Below are 15,009 nucleotides of genomic sequence, written 5' to 3' on the forward strand. Positions count from 1 at the left end.
ATTTTGTGCATCTAATCTGTGTTAGGCCCTATTGTAGGCCCTAGGGAAGCAATAGTGAACAAAACAGGCTATGTTCTTGGCTACATGTAAGCTAATATTCTGGTGGAGTGGTAGGCGGTAAGTAATTGGTCACAGCAGATTCTTTCTTTCTTTCTTTCTTTCTTTCTTTCTTTCTTTCTTTCTTTCTTTCTTTCTTTCTTCTCTTTCTTTCTTTCTTTCTTTCTTTCTTTCTTTCTTTCTTTCTTTCTTTCTTTCTTTCTTTCTTTCTTTCTTCCTTCCTTCCTTCCTTCCTTCCTTCCTTCCTTCCTTCCTTCCTTCCTTCCTTCCTTCTTTCAGATTTTATTTATTTATGTATTTGACACAGAGAGAGAGAGACAGCCAGCAATAGAGGGAACACAAGCAGGGGGAGTGGGAGAGGAGGAAGCAGGCTCCCAGCAGAAGAGCCTGATGTGGGGCTCGATCCCAGAACTCTGGGATCACGCCCTGAGCTGAAGGCAGACGCTTAATGACTGAGCCACCCAGGCGCCCCACAGCAGATCATTCTGAGACTGATGACTACTGATGGGGGAAGTCTTATTAGCTTGCGGGGGCTCAGGGAAGTCCTTTGAGAAAAGGACATTGGAGCCATCCATGGGGGGATGTGGGCATAGACTTTGCCAAGCCAAAGGAACGGCAAATGCAAAGGCCTTGGAACTGAAATGAACTTGGTGTTCTTAGTCAAGTTTTCTCTTTCTTTGTTGAGTTTTTGGTTTCATATTTGGCTCTTAATCTCTTGGCTCATCTCTCTGAAATATTACCAAGCACACTGCATTGTAACTTAGATGTAGACATGTTTCTTCCCATCCCTCCTCCTTTGCAGACTCTCTTAAACTTTCAAGAATGCTGTATCTGAAATGAGAGCAACGAACGGCCGCAGCTAACATATATTAAGCGCCTGCTGTGGTACACATTGTTCTAAGTGCTCTGCAGGTATTTGCTCATTTAATACGATAGCCTCGTGAGGTCGACACCACTGTAATCCTCATTTTTCAGATGATGACACTGAGCGTCAGCCTAAGTAACTTGCCCTGGGTCATTCCAGCTAGGAAGCTTCTGAGCTAGGGTTCTGAGCCAGGCATTCAGACCATGAATCTGCCCCTTGACCCTCCAGCGTCCCAGTGTTTGTGGCTTGCAGGAAAGCCTCCAACCCGAGGAGGCCTCTGTTACCTGAGTGTGTGAGCAGCAGCCTTGTCTTGGTCCAGACACAGAGGCCCCAACAACCTCATTGACTGGAGGAACCAGCCTCTGACTGCTGCCAGAGCAAGAGGAGGCCCGGTGGACATGGCTGCCATCTTCTGGTCCTTTCTTCATCCTGGTTGTTGAGGAGAAATGAGCCACTGGAGGAAGTCACCACTGGGTTACTTCAGGGCTAGCGTAGATGTGAGGCTCCAGTGCCCTGGCACAGGGGGCTGAGCGCAGGGCCCTGTAGGACCTTCCCACATCCTCTCACATCTGCCTTGAGTGAGGAAGAGCAGCCCCTGGCAGGGGTTCCTCGCCTCAGTGGGCCAAGGGTCTTTCTTCCCATTCTGCCCCCATCTCTCTGAGCCTCTGTTTCCTCATCTGCAAAATGCTGATGATGCCAGCCCTGGCCTCACAGGGAGTTTGAGAATCCTGGGAGACAGTGGAATATGAAAGTGCTTTGCGTGTGATCAAATGCCATAGAAATGGTAGTAGTTGTTATTATTGGATCACAGGCAGGTTTGCCGGAAGAGGTGTCTGAATTATCTGAGGGTTTCATTTATTGTCTCTCCGCCTTGTTAGTCCCACTAAGTGAGCCTTGGCTCCATTTCACTGTTGCCAGGTTAGGATGAAATTTTCTTAAAAGGCAGCTCTGCTTTTCCTAAAGCCTCATTAGAGCCCAGATACCGGAGTAGAACAAAGACGCAGCCCGAGAGCTCGCCACCGTGACTTGATGTCAGCCTGAGTCTTTCAGACTCTCCTGCTTCTGTCGCGGGGGTGGGAGGGGGGAATGCCTGAGATCTTACCCCTCTCTCGCCCAGCTTTAACTCCACAGTGAGGGGAGTTGTATTACCAGTGAGATGATATTTCAAGGGACTGTCCCCTAAAAGCCACTTTGTTAATGAAGACATTTCTGGAACTTTCTTTTCTCACTGACGGTGTACTTAGCAAGTTCCCCACTGCTTTTCCCCATTTGATGTGAACACATACAATGCCCAGCTGCCAACATTTTAGATGCAGATGGTTTAAAAGAAACTAGAAACTCTAAGGCTCTAGTCTCTTGAAGATCTGCATCACAGTCTTAAATAGGTTTTCTACTCAGGGGGAGGTGGAATTTCGTGGATCCTCAAGGCATGGATTGATTCATTAATTATTTCACTTATTTGACAGGTATTTATTGACCACCAACATGTGCCAGGGACTTTTATAGACACCGGAGAGACAGAAGTGAACAAGATGTGGGACGGTCCCTGCTCTTCTGGTTTTTGCCTTGTAACAGGGAAGGACCACAAACCAAACACTTAGCTCAGTAGATTTCTGATAGAGCTAAGTGCAGATAAGAAGATGGGGCAGTGGGGTGGCACCGGAATGAAATAGGTGAAGGCAACGAAGAGGTGCAAACTCCAGTTACAGGGTAAATAAGTTACAGGGATGAGAAGTACAGCATAGGGAATGTCGTCAGTGATACTATAATAACGGTACATGGATGACAGATGGCAACTCCACTTCCCGTGGCGAGCATTTCATAATGTATATTAATGTCGAGTCCCCATGTTGTGCACCTGAAACTAATAGAACATTGGCAACTATACGTCGATAAAACATTGGCAACTGTACGTCGGTAATGACAATTAAGAAAGATGACATGGCGAGGTGATGTGGTAGGTGTGCAGGTGAGATGTACCTCTTGTGGGGGCACAAAGCTTGGAGTTTTCAGGAAGCTCTTACAAAAAGGAAGGAAAGCCGAGTGAAGCGAGCTGAATTAAGATGTGGGGAAAGGTATGCTTAGGTGGAGGGAGCAGCGTGTGTGGAGGCTCAGAGACAGGAATGAATGTGGCGCGGTTGAGGAATGAAAAGAAGGATGTCTGGAGTATATTACGTGGGCACAAGTGTGGTGAGATTGCCAGGCAAGGCTTTGCAGATCCTGAAGAACCTCTTAGCCAGTGTAAAGAATTGAATTTTACTTAAAATTAGAGATGACTTTTGCCTCAAGTTGAAGTGCAACAGGTAGACACTCACAGAGTGAACTTGCCTAGAGAGTCTGTGACCCTGTGTTACCTACCTCTGTGTTGGACACAGTCATCATTGTCCTCCCCATGTCTGCAGGATCTGTCTGGACACTTAGCTGGTTGAATGGACAGACTGGCTTTGTTTGCTGTAGTGTTGGGGCGTGTGGGGAGGGTTAAGGTGTAGCTGCTGAGCTCTATGCTTTCACTCCTCTCTGTCCCCTGAGTGCATTAGGCAGGTTGATCCTTGACTTGTCCTTGACCTGGTAGAGTCTCTCTAGGGGCCTTGCCTCCTAGGAGCTGACTCCTCTTCCAGGAGCATGGTTAAGCAGACAGGGCAGGAAGTTCAGAAGAATCTTAGTCCATGACCTTCTTGGCTCTGTAGGTGCACAAGCCAGGCATCTCGGACTTCTGGAACCTTCTCCCATTCTCCAGTATAGGCTTTCCCCACTCCAGACCATCTGGCGGGCTGCTCCATATTTATCTTCTATATTGTCTTTAAATGTACCTGCTTGGGTGCTTTCAAAGACTGTCCACTCCTGATGAATTAAATCCACTTCTTAGCCTGACCTTCAAGACCCTTCATAATTTAATCCTACTGACTCATCCTTCTCATGCTCCGGCACAGATCCTCTCCTCTACCAGATTAATTTATGTGCAGTCTCTAAATACTGCTTGTACTTTCTGCCCTCATGCATTGATGCTTGTCAAGCACCCCTTGTAGCACACCTTTCCATTGTCCTAACACCCCAGGTGCACCTTGAACTTCCGTTTCCAGACCTACTCCTCCAGGAAGCCTTTCTTGATTGCTTTAATTCCAGAAGATATTCTGTATACCTATGAATGTTGCAAGTGCTTACAGTTCCCCCTGTAATAACTCACCGGTGGTTATTTTTCCTTTGTGTCTCTCCCAGTAGTACACCATCAGCTCCTGAAGGGTGCAGTGGCCTTATTGTTGATATTGATAAAAACCTCAGGGATGATAAGAATCTGTGAATAAGCTGGAAACCACATACATCTTCAGGTCAGGGTGGAAGTATATTCCAGATGAAACAGTCCCCAAAGAGGGGGCAACATCATTTAAATTTCCAGGCGGTCTTGCTCAGCTCTGTAGAGAGTTTCCAAAAGGTATCCCTTGCTGACATGTCTCCTCAGAACTCCAGCTGTAAGGAAGGATGTTTTATTTTACTGATAGCCTTGAATTAGCTTCTGTGTGTGGAGTGCAAGGACATCTTGCTCTCGGGACCACCTCTTCACTGATGGGAAAACCCACTCCCCCCAGGGCTTTGGAGCTGGAGGTGCCCTTTTTCATCTGAGAAGGGAAGTCCAGTCTAGGGATGGTTGGGCCCGGTCACAGGGACAGTCTTGTTGCTTCAGGCATTTATTTGAAAAATGTTGGCTCAGACCTCAAGGAGCTTCCCCTGCCCTTGAATTCGGTAATGAGTCTTGTGTTAGTTCCTAGGAAACTGCTTGACTTAATCATCCATACCCACTCACCTTGAATCAGAGGAGGGCCCCTGCTTGTTCAACAGGTGGTCACAGCATTCTCATTCAACACAGGGCTTTTAATCCAAGGCTGCCTGCTCAGAGCTGCTCACCCACTCATAACTGTATGTGCAGCTTCCCTGAGAAAACCACGAGGGATACATACTCTTTCGACTTTGTGTGTTTTTTCTTTCCCTGTGGGTAAACGTCATTTCAAGTAAGCACAGCCAAGCTGGTGGTCTACCCTTAGGGTCTCAGAAGATGGTAAAGCCGTCCAAATCAGCTTCTTCTCCTCCTCATTTTGGCATGTGTTCCTGTAGCAGGGGGGCTAATCAGTGTATTTTGTTTGATGGTCAAGTGCTTCCCTTCTGTCCGCTGGTCACATGTGTTTTCTCCAAGAAACAATATGATATACTCAAGAATGCTAGACGTTTCCCTGTTTTTATTGGTAAAAGCTAAGACTCAAGAAAGGGAACTCTTACCCCAGGAGAAATTTAGGTGGAAGAAAATGAGACATCTGAAAAACAGAAATATTTCTTAAATTTCATAGCATAAATTCTTACCGTGAAAACTTGACCAAAGGCCAGATTCACTGACTTTTGCAAGAATGGCTTATTTTGCAAAGTTAAGGCATCCAGGGCCCAAAGAGGTTGCCCCAGGCAATACTTAATGTTTTCTGTTTTTTAAAAAAATGATTTCTCTTGTTACAAAGTAATATATATTTGTTGTGGGAAATTTAGGAAGTATAGGCACCTCCCCCCCTTTTTTTCCCCTCCTGAGTGTCTTCCACGCTGATCAAGAGAATGTGATCTGGGAGCCATTTTTGGAAATGATGACCAAAGCTGTGGCTTCCTCAGGAATGTTTTGCTGGCCCAGTGCATATGTCTCAAACCTCCAGTAAAGTGTGTCCTTTGACATAGGTGCTTTGCCAGGTACAGGTCACCTATGGCTCGTTCCTTCTGGAAGATACTGCCTGGAACCATCAGTGAGGGTTGAGTCCAGTCTACAATGAGACATCACTGGAATGATGATGTTTAGTTCCCAAAGAAACAATCTCTCCTTAGAGGCCATGTTAGCATTTCTCCGAGTACCTGCCTCTAGCTCTTGGCAATGCACAGATTACCATTGTTTTCTTTATTTTCAGTAACCACTGAACAGAAGTGAGTCATTTCTGTGGATTTTCCCATCTCGTATCCTTTGGTTTATTCCCCACATGCAGCTCCCACTTGGTTTAGAATTGAAGGAGATTTATGTTGTTTGAGAAGCAAATTCCTCTTTTTGTTGCTCTGAGATAATTAGAAAAGTCAACCCATTTCTGTTGAAATAACAAGGATGTGGTAATTCTGAGTGTGTGCTTTTTAATATTTGCCATCTCCAGTGTCTTCCACACTATGTAGCACATACTAGGTACTCACACTCAAAACTTGGCTAATTAAATTGCTAAATTAAATGCTCACACAAACTTACTGGTTAATTTCCTTGACATAGGGCTTCCATCGCTGCGTGATGACCATGGCAACTTTGTCTAGAAGGAATAGTCATTCCAGGGTATGAGATTTGAGTAGCTTTTTGATTCTTGGTATGGTTTTAACAGTCTCTGAGTGGTATTTAGTTGAATGCCAGGAACTTCTTATACTCTCCTACTGTCCCACACTGACATGACTTATTTGTCTCCTGAGCCTAGGAACGTTGTATTCTGCTCCAGCTCATCCTGCATGGATAGACTTTATCTAAATTCCAATCAATGCCAGCACAGTTTCTACTTCATATCATTCTGCTCCAACCCATTCATGTCTATTTTCTCTTTGATCTTTCTCTGAAAAATTCATGAGGACCTCTGCAGGTATCTGCTCATGTGTGGGTTTTTTTTTGCTCAGAATCAGCCATATGTGAAACTCCTCCTTGATAGTGAAGCCTCATCCTATCTAGTGATTTCCCCATCAATGAGTTGCTCTCCAATTTCAATTTCCTCTCTCCTGGATATCAAGCTAAACCGAGAAGCCCTAGACCATTAAGTGGGATGAGTACTGGTATGACCAAACTACTTGCAGACTTGTTTCATATTTACTGAATAGTCTCTTGAAACAAAGGTTAATATACCCACTAGCAGATGTGCAGTAGTTGGTAATGTGTGTTAACGATGAATTTCTTTTGTAGACGTTAAGCTATATTATATTGAAGTAACATACTTGGTATCATTATTATACTCTCAGATAAAATTTATACAAATTCCCCATTGTATTTAAGTGGCCAGTTATTGTTTGGGTCTACCATGGTATCTATTACAGACCTCTGTTTTAGTTCCTATCATCATTTTACTGGTTATGGATTTTTGCCATCATCATTCATTATTAGCTCTTTGAGGCCAAAGCACTCTCTTTATATATCACTCCCAGGTGTGATAATTATGCTGGAACATAATTTCTGTTCATTGAGTGTTCGTTGATTGAATAAATTCATCAAAAGTCTTAAGCTGGTCAGAATGTAGGTGATTGGATATGAAGATACTACGTGGGATCAGGGGTTACTGAGATTCTTTAGCATTTCACATAACTGGAGAATCAGAGGGATGGTATAAGGGATACATTGCATCTCAGTTTACCAGAGGGGAGAAGAAATCATTCTATTAGTAAATATTAAAAGATAAACAAGCAGCTACATAAATTATGATCCATGAATTATTGGTTATGTTAGTTTTGTAGTACTATAACATTATCTTTTCCCCTCTTTTCAAAAGGAGAGCTAAGAACACTGCATTGGGCAGTCTTACCTGATGCCAGTCTTATCTCCTGATAAGTGGTAAAGAGTATCTGAAGATTAGGGGAAGCAGCTGAGCACCAGGGAGCAGTGATGACCAAGGACCATGCATAGCTACCAAGGTTTCTCGCGCTCACCTCTGGCCTGTCATGTGACTGATAAGGTGTATTAAATTAGACTGGGAAAATAAATTAATATCTGAATTCGAAGCTATGAAGAAAGTTGGTGGTTGGCAGAAAGGAGTGATCCCATTTTATTTTATTCATTCATTTATTCATTTTGGAGGGAGGGGGTGGGGAGGGGCAGAGGCAGAGGAGGAGAGAGAATCCTAAGCAGGTTCCATACCCTGTGCGGAGCCTGACATGGGGCTTGATTTCATGACCCTGCACCTAAATCCAGAGTTGGAGGCTTATCCGACTGAGCTATCCAGGCACACCAGGAGTGACCCTATTTTAAGTACAGATCCTGAAGCTTGTCAGATTTTAGGTCTGCAGGTCTTTGAGACAAGGAGCAACCTATCGTGGACCACATCAGCACACACACCCATGAACAAATGGTTTCTACCATTCAGAACATCTCAGGACTATGACTTTGGCTGCCATTTTTCTCGTATTATATTTATTTAGACTCCCTAAAGCAGCTCTTCTTCCCATACACCCTGATAGGTCAGCATGACCCCTGTCTCCTAGGAGACATGTTGGATATTCTGAGAGCAACTAGCTTAGTTTGATTCAGGCAACCTGCTGTCTGTAGTGTTGGCCTGGAAATAAAACCATCTGTAAAGAACGATCCTTCCTTCTTGATGAGTTACTCTGGGACTCTGGACAAGCCCCTTCACCTCTTCTAGTATCATAGCCCTCTCATTTGAAGAAAATAACTTGTTTATTGTCCTTAAAATAAAGTGGTATCTGTCAATAGACCTAGATCTTTCGAGGAAAGATGCTCTGGAAGATGATAGTGAAGCAGTGTTATGATCATGAAAAATGGGTACATTCTCTTGTGTAAGGTGCAGAATCTGTTGTTCATGCTTCACAACTTGCCTTCATTTCTTCTCAGTTCCTAGTTGAATGAACTTACTGTACAAAGATTTGAGAACTGAATGTGCATCCGAAGAAGCCCTTTAAGACAGTGTATGTCTGGTTTGGTGTTAAATTTAATTTGGAAAAAAGAGTCCATTTTCTCATATATTATTTTCTTTGGGTTAAAAAAGAGGAACAGATAGATTTCTGCTTTGTCTTCAAGTATTCAAAATTATGTGTGACAGCTTTTCAAAAAGCTGGTATCTAAAGGCAAAAAAACATTCTTTGCATATATATGATTTGACAGCATCTTTGGCCTGGGATTGAGAAGATCTGTCATTTATTGCTGTAATTCAGCAATTGTGATTAATTGTTCAAGGGCCTTCATTGTACTTTGCCAAAACAAAATTAAGGGAAAACAACATTCTCATCATGCAAATCGTGTAACTTTCATGTTTATTAATGCTTCCATGGAGGAATCAATATCCACTTTTCATTGAGAGTACTAATCACTGTGAACCCCTCTCAAACACTGCTGGGAGAAATCATTTTGAATTTTTCTAGTGGACTCACTTCATTACCTCAGAAAGTTAAATCTCTCCTTCTACCCCCTTACCCCTCTGTCCCACATCAGCAGGCTTTTGAGATGCTTTTGTGGATTTATGGGGATGTGACATTTTCTTCAGAGTCTATTGGTCATCTAAAAGAGATTTAAAAAAATTTTTTTAACTAGGCTCCATGCCCAATGTGGGGCTTGAACTCATGATCCTGAGATTAAGAGTCATATGCGCTACCGACTGAGCCAGCCAGGCACCCCGGTCATATAAAAGAGATTTTCAGTGCTCTTTCATGTGATTGTTATTGAACCACATCTAAGCAACAGCTCAACGATCCTCTGAATGTGTTTTCCACTCTCCTGGGTATTTTGGAGGGTCTTTGTAGTTGACTCAGAATCTACCCTGCTGGTACCAGAGTTGGGATAGGAACAACCACCCTCTTAGACCTGGCTTTCTGTCTGTTACTAAGTTGTCATCAGCAATCATCTAGGCCAACACTTTTTGTGTGTCAGGTAGGCCAGTCTGAAGTTGTGCAGACTGGACCACATTGATAGAGACAAATGATGCTATTTTTGTTCTGTGAAGATTTATCTTCACTCTTCTCACCTACTCTTTCCTTGAACATAGTGGATGGCCTCAGGTTTTGTGTTCCTTACATTTTTCCCCCCTGATCCTGGTTACTGTTTGTCTTCTCTGCTTGCTTGTGACATCTTCATGCATCATAATATTTACCACTGGGGAGCATGGTATATGTTTGTGTTAATCCATGCACACACAGCTAAATTTAGTTTGGAGAAGTGAAACTCAGAGGGTTAAGGTGATGCCACCGCAGTCACAACAAATTTCTAAGACCTTGATTTTTTTGTTAACTTTCTGTTTCCTCCCAACCCCTCACCCCATGTTGTTTCCCAACCAAACAGGGCAAAATAAAACACACGATGACATCTCGATTCCGTCTCTACTCCCTAATTACATCATTGTGATGTAGAGATTTCTTTTTTTTTTATAATAATTTTTTATTATGTTAGTCACCATACAGTATATCCTTAGTTTTTGATGTAAGGAGGGCACATATTGCATGGTGCACTGGGTGTTATACGCAAATAATGAACCATGGAACTTTACATCAAAAACTAAGGATGTAGAGGTTTCTGGTGCAGTAACAGCAATTACTCAGTAATGCTCCTCTGAACTGTCCGTGGTGCTGATACGCTTACTACTGTCCGTGGTGCTGATATGCTTACTATAAACTAATCTTCAGCAAGAACACAGCTTCAGACAAAATGAAACCTTTTGCTTCTTGAACTTAAAGCTTTAGATTCTCATGACTGGGTTTTGTCATACTGAAAGAAGTAGAGAATTGAAGATAGTTATTGTACTGGTTTGAGTAAAAATAATGGTTTTAGCTTTCAGTATATTGATATTTTGGGCCCAAGTTCTCTTGGTCTTAGGTATTGGGAGAGTTTCTTACTTGTGGGCTGTTTTTGGTAGAGACAGCTCATGTTTTCATTTTTCCTTTCTTGTATCTACCCCAGAGGATCACAGAGAGCACACAGGGAATTGACAATTATTTTTAATGAGGGGTGTATGTGAAGCGGCTTCTCATTCTGAATTCCCTGCACTGCTTTTTAGTGGAATCAGGGGGTTTGGGGATGTGTTTCTGGAGCTGTTTGCATTGACAGCGAATTCCATAATCACTTTCTGGCAGGACCAAATGCACTCAGGTTTTGAGTTTTATTTCAGAAGCATGCCTTATTTTGCTAAGGAAAATAACTACTTGTGACATTTGAGGCAAACAGAAGGCCTCTAATATTTGTCTTTGGTTTGAAAGACGGTGAAGAACACAGTAAGGTGGAAAGGGATTTAAAAAGTCAAATAACCTCCATCTTCTCTTTTCCTAAAACTCAGATTCATGGGCTTGAAGGTATCCTGGGTTCATAGGCTACTAGTGCCCTAGAAAATTGTCAGGAAACAAGGGAAAGCTTCTTTTCCACCCACATACCTGTATTACTTTGATAGCAGCACCAGGATCGAAAGTGGAATATATAATTGAGTATATACATACACACACACACACATATATATATATAGCTGAGTGTGTGTGTGTATATATATATATATAGATAGATAGATAGATAGATCATATATATACATATAAATCATATATATATATAAATCATATATATATATAAATCATATATATATATAAATCATATATATATATATAAATCATATATATATAAATCATATATATATATAAATCATATATATATATAAATCATATATATATATATGATTTATAGCTGGGCCTTCATAGAGCTAACAGTGCAGTAGAAAAAAACAGACATAGGATAAATAATTGCCCATGTACTAAGGATGCCATGTAGGCAGAGAGAGAAGCTTTGTGTTTGCATCTGAAATGCTAGTCATAATAATACAAATGCCACTGTCAGAAGTATGCCCAGGGAATTTGTTGTTATTTTTCCACAAAGAATTACTATATGAGTATTGAATGGGGCATGTTAGCCATGCACATTGCAGTCTCAGTTATTAGGATGTCTGCTAGATACATCCAAATTAAAAAGGGGGAGTACTTCCAAAATTATTATGTTATAAACCTTGACTCAAATCCACTTTTATTATGTTTTCCAAATGACGGTACACAATAGCCAACTTGAATGGGAGAAAGGATAACTGAATCACTTGGGATTCAATGAGTCTCACCCTTTCAAAGTGACAGTTTCGTAATAACTTGGCAAAGCACACTATTTTTATTTATTTTACTCTGTGCAACAGTAAGCCTTCAGGATTGATACAAAAATATATTTTCTTGGCAAAAAGTTCTTCTAATCCCAATACTATTGTTGTGATAAAAACTCACAGCACATGGTGGTAAGACGCATTACAAATGTAGATCATTAGATCTTGGTTTATTTTACAAAACACATTTTTAAGGTTCTCTCTTGGTTCGTGGTCTAAAATAGACAATTATTATTGTATTTGAAGTTATCCCAATCTGTAGAGGTGGAAAACATACGTGTATATTTACTGAGCTAAACATTACAGGGCTCACTGAAGGAAACTAATCTAAATGGATGAAGCAAAAAACTACGTTCTGCTGGCACTATTTCTTACAAACCAGAATTAATGTGCTGAGATAGGATTAAGACTTCGAATGGAGTCATAAAATGTATGTGCAAGACCAAACACAGTCTGAATGGGCTAAATCCATTTTTTTTAAATTTCTACATAGATCAAGGGAAAGAGGTTTACCAAGATGATGCTTGTTAAATATTCAAATGAGAACCAGATCTCAGTGGGTGTTGGAGGGAAAGCACATTAGCTGGATTAGGAAAGATTTTTCATATTATGCTGAGGTAGATTTCAAGAGTCTGTTTATGCCTAATGAAATTCCTCTGTGTTTATTGTCACTAAAAAAAGGAAGGAGAAAAGGAGGTGACAGATGTCCTGCAAAATTGAATGCGTTGTAAAAAGTACCACGATAGCATTGAGTTCACCCCTGTGAAGGCTGTAACATGAGCTTGGGGCAACACTGAAAATGCGTATTGTGAGAAGTCACTTAAAAAAAGGAAATTGTTCCGTGTGCTGGGGTGCTTGGGGTGAGCAGAGCTGGGATGAATCAAGCATGTGTTCTGGCTTCAGGGAGCATGCAGTATAATAAGGACGGTACATAAGTCAGGAAGAGGGCGTTCTGTTGTAGAATAAGAATCAAGGAGAGGGAGGGGACCTGGCCCCTGGCCTGTGGCTTTCCTAAAAGATTTAACAGTCCTGGGCAGGGTGAATCTGTTCCTAGATTGGTCCAGGGTGAGACTTACCATCAGGTTCAGAGCAACAGAGCTGGTGCATTGGGAGAGACTGAGACGCTTTGAGGAGCTTTGAGCAGAGGATGCTCTGATTATCCTTGCCTTGGTGGGATTAATCAGGCATGGGCAGGCAGGGTAGATGAGTGATAGAAGGGCCTGGACGAGGGGAGACTAGCTTGTGGGGAGGGGTATTTATTAGGCCAGGGGTGAGAGAGAGGTAGAGCAGCCAGAGTGGGGATAGAGAGGGAGATATGGATGCAAGATCTAAATAGAACTAAAAGTGCCTGCCAGGTTTCAGTGTGAGGGGCTCATGAGCAAGAGAGTCTCTGATTCTAGGCCCAGGTAATGGGGAAAATAGCAGGGCCATTATCAGGAATAGGAAGAACTGGTTTGGGAGAAAACCTGAAAGTCGTGAAATAGGGAGCTCAGGACTGTGTACGTGATTTGCAGTGCCCAGTGAAAAATTGAAACTCAAGGCCTGTTCAAAAATTAAGAAGAATTTAAAGATGGTGATAGCAGAGTATGGTCCTTCCAAGCCTGGGGCCCTGTATGAATGCACTGGTCACTAACCATGAGGGCAGCCTTGATTGAATCGGAGGTGCTAAAGTGCGCATGCCCCCGACGCCCTTCCTGGGAATCTGCCCCAGCACCAGGGAAAGCTTGAGTAAAGGACCAGGGTGGGCTTGCACGCAGTGCTGCAGGATGCCACAGGGTCAGGACTAAGGTGAGGGACAAGAACCACAGCAAACTCTGAGTGGAACTGAGCCCTTTCTGTCCCACTTGTTGGTGATAAGCTCATTATCAAATGTGATTAATTCCTCAGAATAGGTGAGGAGTCTGCGGTCCTCCCATATTTGCCTCAGTTGAAATTTGAATGACAACTATGGAAGTGGAGGCTTTTTAGAAGGTGCCCGGTGTCTTTGCTCTCTCCATGAACCTCACACTCCCCAGGTGGATGGCTTGATCATTCCCTGGACGTTCTGGCCTCCTGCGAAGCAGATACTAACGTGTTTTTTGTTTTTGTTTTGTTTTGTTTTAAATGTCTACTATGCTTGTGTTAGACCCAATCCTTCTAGAGCGTGTTCATGAATGCAACCTTATTGAATCCTTTGATATGAGCGTTATTACCTCATTCTACAGAGAGGAAAACTGAGGCGTAGAGAGGCAATCCATTAAAACCCCATAGCAGTGGTCAGCAGAGCCCATCTCTCCCTGTGGTGCTGTCCTTTTTTGTTTGGCCATGCAAAAACACAGGCTGCTCAAGATTTGTTTAAAAGTTGTGGCAAGGGATGTCTGGGTGGCTCAGTCAAATAAGCGTCTGCCTTCAGCTCAGGTCATGATCCCGGAGGCCTAGGACTGAGTCCTGCATCGGGCTCCCTGCTCAGTGGGGAGTCTGCTTCTCCCTCTCCATCTGCCCCTTCCCTCTGCTTGTGCACTCTTTCTCTCTGTCTCTGACAAATAAATAAAATCTTTAAAAAAAATAAAAAAAATAAAAGCAGAACTCATGTGAAAACTATCTTCTGAGGGAACTGACTGGTTTTTGGATGCAGGGCCAAGAGGAGAGGCTGAGAACTTTCTGGAGTTGAAAACATGGTCAGGTGGTACCCATCTCTCACAAACTGGCCCAGGGGTGCCTGTGGTCTGCAGGAGGAGACTGGCTCTTTTTTGTCTGGGCATAAGTTTTGAGGCTTTGGGTTGGTTGAGGATAAATCGTTTTCCACTGTGTGGTTTGTGATCGGCCAGCAGACTGGAGGGGGGGCAACAGGTCATCCAGATGTCCTGGGGACCAAAGCCTCTCCTTCTTAGCTTCTTAGCCGTCCCAATGCCTTGGAACAGGGCCTGAGGGAGGGAGATGATTGGGAGGTTGTGGAAGGGATGTAGGCCTGAGTGGAAATGGCTGTCTCCTCTCCCCTGGCACCCAGCTGACAAGTCAGTGGAAACAGTCTCGGGCCAGATCCCAGCTGCATGTCAGACCCCCCCCCCCCGCCCCACCCAGGCCATGGCTTTTCTGAAAAGGGGCTCTGCTTGATCTGAGGGAGGAACATGGGGAGGGGCTGGCAAATCGAGCAGCTGCTTGTGCAGGCTGTGTTTCCACAAGGTGTCTGCTCAGCCTGTGATGTCCAAACATCAGAGAACCTGTTTA

General features: G+C 43.1%; 1 protein-coding gene across 1 annotated transcript in view; it reads left to right on the forward strand.

Moving 5' to 3' along the window:
* Positions 1-15,009, forward strand: part of SPOCK1 (SPARC (osteonectin), cwcv and kazal like domains proteoglycan 1) — a 494,193-nt gene that overhangs the window by 53,364 nt on the left and 425,820 nt on the right. The gene's annotated exons all lie outside the window — the stretch shown is intronic.

This window comes from Ursus americanus, chromosome 5 (genome assembly GCF_024610735.1).
Source record: "Ursus americanus isolate L20-20 chromosome 5, mUrsAme1.1.p, whole genome shotgun sequence".
Classification (NCBI taxonomy): domain Eukaryota; kingdom Metazoa; phylum Chordata; class Mammalia; order Carnivora; family Ursidae; genus Ursus; species Ursus americanus.